The following is an 11,244-nucleotide window of genomic DNA, read 5'->3' as shown; positions in this document are numbered from 1 at the left end:
TGATGTTTGGCCAACCTTTTATTTTTTCTTTCCTTTGTGTTTTAAACTGGAATTACATTTGCTGCCTTCCAAACTCACTTCCCACTTCCTCATCTCAGCATCCCACAACCCCTTGTGATTTAGAAGTTGCAGATAGTGCAAAAGCCTCCTTCTCTCCCCTCTCAACATACAACAGGCTCTCCCCGCCTTTGATCTCTTTCCAGATAGCAAAGAACCTGCAACCTGATCGGTGGACAGAGAAGAAGAAACAGTATTCTTTGATTTATCACAAGCCTGGATGCTCATTTGGAAGTTAACTTCAAGGAAGGATTTGTGGGGAGTGAGATTATGGACAGGGTTATAAATGAAAGAGGCCCAGGCATCACTAAAACACAGCTGGAGGTGATTCATCAGGTCCAAGCCATCCCCCAACAGAGCAATCCCATCAGTCCCATAACCACCCCCCCCCCCTTCTTATTTCCCTGCAACTTATTCTCTCACACAGGCTCATCAATTTGCCTTTGATATTTTTGCTCCATACCCACACTAGGGGGTTATTTATAGTGGCCAATTAACCTACAAGTACATTAGCAATGTGGGAGGAAACTAGAGCAACTGGCAGACATCCGGCCAGGGGGGAAAACATAAGAATTCCATCTAGTCATGTCAGGATCAAACCTAAGACCCTGAAGCTCTGAAACAGCAGCACCACTGTGCCACCTTGTTGCAGTGAAATCAAATGACGATTTTAAAAGCTATTTATCATATAGCCTTCCAGGTAAATTGTCCATATTTGGACATCATAATGTCCTATATTTTATAATTGCACACAATACCAAACAGTAGCATTGCTCCATGAGACAAAGATTTATGCAGTAGAAAACGAGGGAGCTTGCTACAAATTGATGAGTTCAGACGACCGTAGAGCTGATTAATGCAACTCATCAGGATGATTCTGGTTGGTCAAGTTAGTTAAAACTATTTAACGGTCCCTTCTGAGTGAATACTGATCATTCCACGATTCCAATGAGGAGAAACTGACCTTTGTTCTCAATATCTATGCCTTCCCCACGCAGAGATTCATGGATCCAGCCACCAACTCTCGCTTCTACCTGACAATTGTCAGCAACTGACCAAAGGCAGGATCTGAAGGTTAACTTTGGATGGCATGGTTAACGTAGTGGTTAGTGCAATGCTAATACAGCACCAGTGACCTGCGTTCGGATCTGGCACTGTCCGTAAGGGGTTTTTGACATTTTTCCTGTGTCTTTGTGGGTTTCCTCCCACATTCCAAAGATGTACAGGATAAGTAGGTTAATTTGTCACCTGGGTGTATTGGGATAGCATGGGCTTGTGGGCCTGAAGGGCCTGTTACTGTGCTGTACCTCTAAATTTAAATAGAAACATTAAAACAGCAGGGCCACAGATGCTCTGGCTTGTTAGGTTTTTTGATTATTTTTGACCTTCTGTGAATATTGGATGTATCATATCTTATGGCCAACTTATGAGAAGGCATACTGCAATGGCCCTCCTTCACCCAAATCTGGATGAGTGTGGGGTTCAGAAAGTACACCACTACCTAATTATTGATGGCTTCAACTCTCATTATAAAGGGATCAGTGCAGTGGCTTAAAATTGAGATTGTGGTATATACAATCTTTTAGAGAAAGCTTGGGAGCACAATTGGTTGCCACTAAGTTATGTATCAAAATATAGTTCGGTGCCCTTACTGCATTCATAGAAATATAGAAACATAGAAGATAGGAGCAGGAGTAGGTCATTCAACCCTTTGAGCCTGCTCGGCCATTCATCGAGATCATGGCTGATCCTAAAGTTCAGTACCCCGTCCCCGCCTTCTCTCCGTAACCTTTAATACCCTTATACTGAAGAAATATATCTAATTCCCTCTTAAATATATTTAATGAACCTGCCTCTACTGCCCTCTGTGGCAATGAATTCCACAGATTCACCACCCTCTGGGTAAAGAAATTCCTCCTCATCTCGGTCCTAAATGGTTTGCCTATTATCCTCAAACCATGGCCCCGGGTTCTGGATTTTCCCATCATTGGAAACATCCCATCTGCATCCACTCTGTCCAGTCCTGCCAGAATTTTATATGTCTCTATGAGATCCCCTCTCAATCTTCTAAACTCCAGCGAGTACAATCCCAATTTGCGCAATCTTTCCTCATAAGTCATTCCTGCCATTCCAGGTATCAGCCTGGTGAATCGCCTCTGCACTCCCTCCATTGCAAGAACATCCTTCCTTAGATAAGGTGAGCAAAACTGCACACAATACTCCAGGTGGGGTCTCACCAAGGCCCTGTACAGCTGCAGTAAGATATCCTTGTTCCTATATTCAAACCCTCTTGATATGAAGGCCAACATACCATTTGCCTTTTTAACCACCTGCTGTACCTGCATGCTCGCCTTCAGAGACTGGTGTACAAGTACCCCTAGGTCTCTCTGCACTTCCCCATCTCTTAATCTATTGCCATTCAAATAGTAATCTGCCCTCCGGTTTGTATTACCAAAGTGGATAACCTCACATTTATCCACATTGTAGTGCATTTGCCATGTATCTGCCCAGTCCCTCAATTTATCCAAATCACACTGGAGCGTCCTGACCCCCTCTTCCGTGCACACAACCCCTCCTAGCTTAGTGTCATCTGCAAATTTGGAGATATTACATCCAATCCCCTCATCCAGATCATTAATGTAAATTGTGAACAGCTGGGGTCCCAGTACAGATCCCTGTGGCACCCCACTGGTCACCGCCTGCCACTCAGAAAACGAGCCATTTATCCCAACTCTCTGTCTTCTACCTGCCAGCCAGTTCTCAATCCACATGAGCCTTGATTTTTGAAGCCACTCGTTTATGCGGGACCTTATCGAAGGCCTTTTGGAAGTCCAGGTACACCACATCCACTGGCTCTCCCCCATCTATTTTACCTGTCACCATCTCAAAGAATTCCAATAGATTTGTCAATCACGATTTACCTTTTGTAAATCCATGTTGACTCTGTCCGATCCCTTCTCTGCTAGTCATATACTCCGCTATTACATCCTTAATAATGGATTTCATCATTTTGCCCACTACTGATGTAAGGCTCACCGGTCTATAATTCCCCGCTTTTTCTCTACCCCCTTTTTAAATAGTGGGGTAACATTAGCTACCCTCCAATCCATGGGTACTGATCCTGAGTCTATTGAGTTCTGGAAAATAATTCTTAAAGCATCTGCTATCTGAATGGTCACTTCCTTAAGTACCCTAGGATGTAGATTATCAGGCCCTTGGGATTTATCTGCCTTCAATCCCATCAATTTCCCCAAGACCATGTCCTTCGAGATACTGATTTCTTTCAGTTCCTCCCTTGCATTAGTCTCTATGTTTCCCAACATACTTGGGAGGTTATTTGTATCCTCTCTTGTAAAAACAGAGTGCCAGGTCTACTACTGAAGATCAAGGCTGAAAATTCACCTCGCTTAGATATCCTGATTTATTCAGTAATTGCCCTTATGATACCAAAGGACTGCTTAAAGAATAAAGCTTCCATCTGCTCTTGCCCAGTGACACTGACAAGGATTTCTGCTCAGTGGTTGAAACAAACCAAACTAATTGGTAGCTATGTTTGAATCAATTGAAGTATTTTAAAAACTTGTTATTTTGGCTCCATTCTAAATAAAATCAATGTGCAGGTGGATATTATTTTTCTATAAGGACACAATACCTAATCCTTCTTTTGTTACATAAAGATTGGATATCTAAAATCTACTGTCCAGCAAGAGCAAAAGCATACAAACATAGCACAAATTCTTGAACAGGTTCTAAACATTCTTTATTACTTTGTTGTGAAGAACACAGAACTTCCACATTTAATGCAAATAAAAATTCAACACTCAAGGATCTGAGATGCTTATTTCGATTTGCAAGTTCATATGAATTACAACGAACTTAATGCTATTCACCAATTAAACATACCTAAACACTCTATTATTCAGAGAAGTCCTGCATAAACTTTGGTTGGCAAGTGTTTGGTGTTAATAATTTGATTTGTTTAGTCTACATCATTACAATCCCCTAAGTAACAGGAGAATATAACAAAAGCTTTCTTGTAATTCATAAAATTCATTAAACTGTGACAAAGAAGCATGTTACATTGATTAGATAGTTGAAAGTTATTACTCTATTCTCTTCAATATAACCATCAATTTAATTTAGCGCCTGAGACTTTTTTTGCAAATGCAATTATCTTTTACTGTTAGCCAGATGATTATGCAAAACAGAAATAATTAGTCAGAAAATTACAAATAAAAGACTAATCAACAAAATACATATTTTAAATCTGATCTTCAATTGTTATACAATAATGTAATGTTATTAACAAACATATTAGTCAAGCTGCATTTGGAGTGCACAAAGCGTGTTTGATTATCAGAAATTAATAGATTTAAAAGAATCATTTTAATAATTGTCTGAGAGCTGGAGCTTAATCGAAAAGCATATCAATCGAATTCACCACATGACTGCCCACCAATGCTGATGATGTCTTCAAGATCTATCTTCATTTGTCATTCAAATACTGTTTTCAGTGATAAATCCTGTAAGTAAACAGAGCAATGGCCATTAGGTCCCATGATCTCACAGGTAAAATATAATACTGTGTGTCAATGCAAAAAATTAAATTTAGACACACAACATGGGAACAGGATCCATGAGCCATCGCTGCCCAAATACACTCAATTAACCTACAAATCACCCCCTCCCATATGTTTTGAAGGGTGGGTTGAAACCAGGGCACCTGGAGGAAGCCCATGCAGACATGGGGAGAACATAGAAACTCTTTACAGAGAGCGCCAGATTCGATCCAGTCGCTAGCACTGTAATAGTGTTGCACTAACTGCCGCATTAACCGTACCGCCCAACAATTTTACTTGAGATAGAGATTCCTAAACAGTGAATATATCACACAGAAGTCTGAACTTCTGGGTTATTGAGGAATACGCAGTGCTTGCTTCTGCCGTGTGTAACCAAATTATTCTGACTGAATGTAACATTAACCAAATGTTAAAAGGTCAGTAATGATTAGACTAGTAGTTCTCAACCTTTTTCTTTCCACTCACATACCACTTTAAGTAATCCCTATGCCATTGGTGCTCGGTGATTAGTAAGGGATTACTTAAGGTGGTATGTGGTTGGAAGGGAAGGTTGAGAATCAAGGACCTAGACCCAATTGTTCTGAAATAATTTGCTTGAGAAAAAGTGTCATTGGCCCAATTCCTTTGGAGTTATGAAACCCTGCACATAACAAGTCAATTAGGTACAATTAAAACAATGGTTTTCAAACTTTTTCTTTCCATTCACATCCCACTGTAAGCAATCCCTTACTAATCACAGAGCACTGTTGGCATAGGGATTACTTAAAGATGGATGTGAGTGGAAAGAAAAAGGTTGAGAACCATTGGGCTAGACAAACCCAGACAAAGCATTACAGTATAAAAAATTCCAGCAACACTCAAGAGACCCCAAATCTGAATTTAATCAACCTGGATTTGGGTTTTCTAAATTTGGATATGGTGAGAGAGCCTTATTTATATACTTGTTTTTTTTTCTGTATGTGAGCTAATCTGAGCAATAATGCTCTCATTGTGTATCATGGAGTCTTCCAGTGAATTTGGTTAATAAGAACTCAATCACTGTGGTTTGGTCTCCACCATAGCTACAGGACATCTTAGAAATCCCAAACATGCTGGTTAACTGGATAAAGGGCTTGGCTGCTTCAGAAATGATTAAGAGAAATCCATTGAGGACATTGCAGGTGAAATCCAATCAGCTAAACACCAGGGTCTGTGACACGAAATCAATATATGGGTTATGCTAGCTGCATTTTCCTGCCTTCTTAGTCTTGTTCTGGCAATGGTAACGTCAATCGACAATCAGTGCCATTAAGCAATATTTACAGCTGGTGGGCAGAAGTTGTCTTTGATCAATGTCAGGCCCATTTGGTCAAAGTGAACAGAGTGGCACTGCCCAGAGTCAGCAATCCTGGTTCAACACTGGCCTCAAGTGGTGTTTGTATGGAGTTCACACAACAACAGAATGGGTTTCCCCTCTCAATACTGGGGTTTCTTCCCACATCCCTAACAGTGGCAGTTGATTGGTTAATCGGCTACTGCAATTATGATTGTAGCAGGTTGTGGTGGTACACCACCGGCCAACTGCAGAGGGCAACATCTGTACCTGCAGGAGTGTAAGGGGACAGGACAACACCTGGCCGGCTGCCAATCAGTCGGCCTGAATGGATCAAACCCCACCTGGTTGGGTGTCAATCACCTTCCGGGATATAAGCCTGCGCTGGCCTCCAGAGGCCTCACACTGGGTTGCTGCAGCCAATTCCAGCCTGGCTCTGTGGAGGTCTTTGTGGATTAAAGCCTGTTGTTCAGTCTTTACCTTGTGTGTGTCTGATTCTGTCTAACAGCGCACCACAATTTAATCCACAAAATTTTCCAACGGCTGCCATGGAAAAACTCCTGAATGCAGGGAGCCTCGAGGTCGACCCACGCCACCCAGAAGCCCAGTCATGCTTTGAGATCTGGCAGCACACGGTCGAGGCAATCATCGAGGCACATGAGGGCGACATCCTGGACTTCAATCGGAAGTGGTTGGTGCTACTCCAGTCAAAGGTGGGTCCCCACACCTTCCAGGTAACCAAAGGCTGCTCCATGTTCAAGAGCGCAATGGAAACTCTCAAGAACTTGTCCAAGCCCCCCATGAATGTGGTCTGTGCAAGGTACCTCCTCAACACCCGAGCCCCGCAACCCAAGGAGACGGCTGAGTCTTACCTGGGACACTTGAGAGAGTTGGCCCAACCGTGTCTGGCTGAACTCGGGGTAGGTGTAGAGGAGGTCGAGAGGCTGATCCAGGATGTCTTCGTCCGAGGGCTATGCTTGAGGGCCATACGGCAGAAGCTGCTGGAAGACAACATCTATGCCCTATCCAGGACTGTGGAAGTGGTCCAAACCCTGGAAGCAGCAGCCCTGCACATTTAAGCCTACAATTCCGGGTTCCCCCAGGCTCCCTCATGGCCCTTTCACACTTCAGCTGCAGCCCCAGGTTGAGTTGGGGAGAAAACATTGCTGTAGCAGGCGCCCGGCGCACCTGTAAGTACTGTGGGTCCTGGTATAGATCAGATCGACGATTGCGCCAAAACTGCCCAGCTAGGAACCAGTATTGTTCCCAATGCGGCAAGAAGGCTACTTTGCAAAAGAGTGCCTCTCTAAACCTCCCGGCAGCTCAGCAACCCTCTATGACCTCCCTACCTCCCCCGTGGACCTCACCACATGCACGTGCCAGGTGGCACCATTGTCCCTGTGATGACTTCCGACTTCGACCGCGCAACATCCAGCCCCACCAGCAACTGTTGCAGCGTGTGCCCCGAGCATCTCCACCAGCCCTCGCTCTTGCTGCTCACTGAGAACTACAGCAACGTCACTTCCGGCTCACGGCGTGACGTCACTTCCGGCTGACATAATGACACATTGCCGCTGACCATGATGATGTCACTTCCCCTGGCTCAGTAGACATGGCTGGGGAAGGAGGCCAGCCACGTGGCGGCTCCCCACCTGCCGCCACCATCTTGGGCCAGGTAGCGCCCGACATGGAGGGCCCCCGACGACATTGAGAATGATGTGGTCAACACAGGCGATGACCAGGCCGCCCTACCAATGCTCCCCACGCCTCTAGGTGCCATCAGCTGCTGCAGGCCACACCCAGTGACCGACGGCAATGTGGTCAACATGGGCGATGACCAGGCTGCCCTACCGACATTCCCCACGCTTCTGGAGGCCATCGGCTACCAAATGCTGCACCTCACAACCGATGTCGACATGGTCAACATGGGTGATGACCAGGCCACCCTATCGACGCTCCCTATCCCTCCAGATAGCGACGACTCCAACTCCGAGATGGTCCTGGCCGCCACCACGCTGACCAGGGACATTCCCCATGATCTCTGGCGCTCGATGATGGAAGGGTTAAAGTTCCACCCCACCACCTGCTTGATCGCCCTCGCCACCAAGGATAAGACTGTTGGTACCCATGGGTGCTGCTCGGTCAATATATCGGTGGGAAACTTACACAGGATTCAGGCTCCTGGACATGCCTAAACTCTGCGCACCACTCCTCCTGGGCCTGGATTTCCAGTGCCACCTACAGAGTGTCACCCTTGCCTTCGGGGGGCCTCAACCTCCACTCACATTGCACAGCACGCCAACCTACCAGCCCCGGCCAACCTGCTGCCTCTCCACACTGTGCATCACCCCACCGGTGCTCTTTCCACATCTTGTGCTAGGCTGCAAGCCGATTGCTGCCAGAAATAGGTGCTATTGTGCTGCAGACAGGGACTTCATCAAGGCGGAGGTGCGGCGACTCCTGGCGGAAGGCGTTATAGATCCCAGTAACAGCCCTTGGAGAGCCCAAGTCCTGGTGGTTGAAGGGGGAAGTAAGTCGAGGATGGTCATGGATTACAGCCAGACCTTTAATCGGTACACCCAGCTGGATTCCTAACCCCTGCCGATGATCGCTGACATGGTCAATGAGATTGCCCGCTACCGGGATTTCTCCAGGATTGACCTGAAGTCGGCATATCACCCCTATCCACCCGAAGGACAAGCCCTACACCATCTTTGAGGTGGACAGGCGCCTGTACGAGTTCACCTGGGTTCATTTTGGGGTCACGAACGGGGTCTCCGTCTTCCAGCGGGAGATGGATCACATGGTAAGGTGACGTTCCCATATCTGGATAACGTAACTACCTGCGGCCATGACCAGCAGGACCATGATGCTAACCTGGAAAAATTCCTCCGACGGCTGCGGAGCTGAACCTCACTTACAACAAGGAGAAGTGTGTGTTCAGCACCACCCGCCTCGCCATCCTGGGGTACATCATGGCCCATGTTGTCGTCGGCCCAGATCCAGAAAGGATGCACCCATCAATGGAGTTACCCCTCCCCCCATGCTAAAGGCCCTCTGCAGATGCCTGGGCCTGTTCTCTTATTACTCGCAGTGGATCCCTCACTTCTCGGACAAGCTCCGCCCACTGGCCCAAGCCACAACTTTTTCCCTCCCACCTGAGGTGCAGGCAGCCTTCACCCAGATCAGGCAAGACATCGCTGACTCCACGATGCAGGCTGTGGATGAGGACACCCCCTTCCAGGTGGAGAGCAATGCTCTGAGGTGGCCCTCGCTGCTACCCTCAACAAAGGGGGCGTCCCGTGGCTCCAAGCTAGGGCACTCTGCCATTGAAAAGGAGGCCTAGGCGATTGTGGAAGCGGTCAGCCACTGGCACCACTACCTGGCCGGCAAGAGATTCACGCTCCTCACTGACCAGTGTGCTGTGGTGTTCATGTTTAACACTACCCACTAGAGCAAGGTAAAGAACAACGAGATCATGTGCGGAGAGTCGAGGTGGCAATCTACAGCTACGACATCCAGTACCGCACTGGGAAGTTTAACGACTCCCCTGATGCCCTCTCTTGCATCTGCGCGACTATGCATGACGACAGGTTGCAGGCATGGCATGAGTCCCTCTGCCATCCAGACGTCACCCAGTTGTACCATTTAGTTAAGTCCCGAAATTTGCCGTACACCATTAGGGACATGACCGAGGCCTGTAGGGTTTGTGCAGAATGTGAACCTCATTTCTTCTGCCCCTCCCAGGCCAACATTGTAAAGGCTACTCGGCCTTTCAAGCTTCCGGCGTGGACTTCAAAGGGCCCCTGTCTTCCACAAACCAAAATGTCTATTTCCTCATGGTAGTGGACGAGTACCCTTTCTCCATCCCTTGTCCGGACACCTCCATGGCCACAGTTATCAGGGCTTTGGGGCAGATTTTCACCATGTTTGGCCACCCCGCTTTCATCCGCAGTGACTGGGGGTTTAGTTTCATGAGCGACGAGCTGCACCAGTACCTGACGGCGAGGGGTATAGTGACCAGTTGCACGACAAGCTATGACCCAAGAGGTAACGGGCATGTGGAATGCGAGAATGGGGTGATCTGCAAGGCAGTTCTCCTGGCTCTCAGGTCAAAAGGGTGGGTCATTGAATTCTGACAGGAGGCCCTTCCTGAGGCATTCCATGCCATTTGGTCACTGCTGTGCACAGCTACCAACAAGACCCCTCACAAATGTCTGTTCTCATTCCCCAGGAGGTTGGTGACTGGAATGTCACTCCCAGCATGGCTCACGTCCCCAGAACCGGTGGTTCTGCGTAAGCATGTAAGGACACACAAGGCCAAAGCCCTGGTGGAGCAGGTTTTCCTCCTTCATGCAAATCATAACTACGCTTATATTAGCTTCAGCAGTGGCAGGGAGGACACCATCTCAACCAGGGACCTGGCACCAGGAGGAGCATCCACCACATCACGCCACCCTCCAGCCCAGGACGACGCTGACTGGGCATACATCCCCATGCAGCTATGGGGCACGCAGGACCTCCTTGACCACCAGGGGCCCACTTCAGCCTTAGGAGATGAACCCGCACCCCCCCCCAACCCATCAAACACAACACGCATACGTTGACCCCGGCCCCTCTGGCCACCCCTCTGTGCGGCACCACACCAGCCACACACACACCCCTGCCACCAGCCCCCCCACTTCCTCTATGACCAGTGAATAGGAGCCAGTTCTACGAAGGTCACAGAGACCCCGGCAGCCGCCGAATCGTCTCGACCTGTAAATATTGTATGTACATAGTGGGTGCAATTCCTTGTTACTGCCCCCCCCCCCCCGGACAATTTTAAAGAAGGGGGTGAATGTGGTGGTACACCACTGGCCTACATCAGGGGGAAAGCTCTGTACCTGCAGGAGTGTAAGGGTAAATGACAACACCTGGCCGACTGCCAATCAGTCGGCCTGAATGGATCAAGCCCCACCCAGTTGGGTGTCAATCACCCTCCTGGATACAAGCCTGCGCCGGCCTCCAGAGGTGCTGCAGCCACAGCCAGCCTGACTCTGTGGAAGTCTTTGTGGATTAAAGCCTGTTGTACAATCTTTTCCTCATGTGTGTCTGATTCTGTCTAACAGCACACCACACAGGTTGGTTGGAGAGTCCATCTACCAATGTTCTTGTGTGTGAGAATATTCCAGAGATGTTAATGGTCTTCTGTGTGATTTCCAGAGATTCATCAGGATGTTGCCTGAAGTGGATTTGTTCAACTTTGAAGAGAGACAGAAGAAGCTAGGCTACTGTTTCCTGCTGCAGAAGAGG

The 11,244-nt window shown here is 47.6% G+C and overlaps 1 protein-coding gene across 10 annotated transcripts in view; it reads right to left on the bottom strand.

Annotated features, from left to right (window-relative positions):
• Nucleotides 1–3,792: 3,792 nt before the first annotated feature.
• Nucleotides 3,793–11,244, bottom strand: part of LOC138736539 (doublecortin domain-containing protein 2) — a 134,824-nt gene continuing 127,372 nt past the window's right edge. For all 10 annotated transcript variants that reach the window (XR_011340371.1, XR_011340370.1, XR_011340369.1 and 7 more), the window contains one exon: nucleotides 3,793–4,580. The gene's annotated coding sequence lies outside the window, so the exon portion shown is untranslated. The remainder of the gene's footprint in view (nucleotides 4,581–11,244) is intronic.

Source organism: Narcine bancroftii, chromosome 6, assembly GCF_036971445.1.
Source record: "Narcine bancroftii isolate sNarBan1 chromosome 6, sNarBan1.hap1, whole genome shotgun sequence".
Taxonomy (NCBI): domain Eukaryota; kingdom Metazoa; phylum Chordata; class Chondrichthyes; order Torpediniformes; family Narcinidae; genus Narcine; species Narcine bancroftii.
This window is presented reverse-complemented; position numbering and strand designations above follow the sequence as displayed.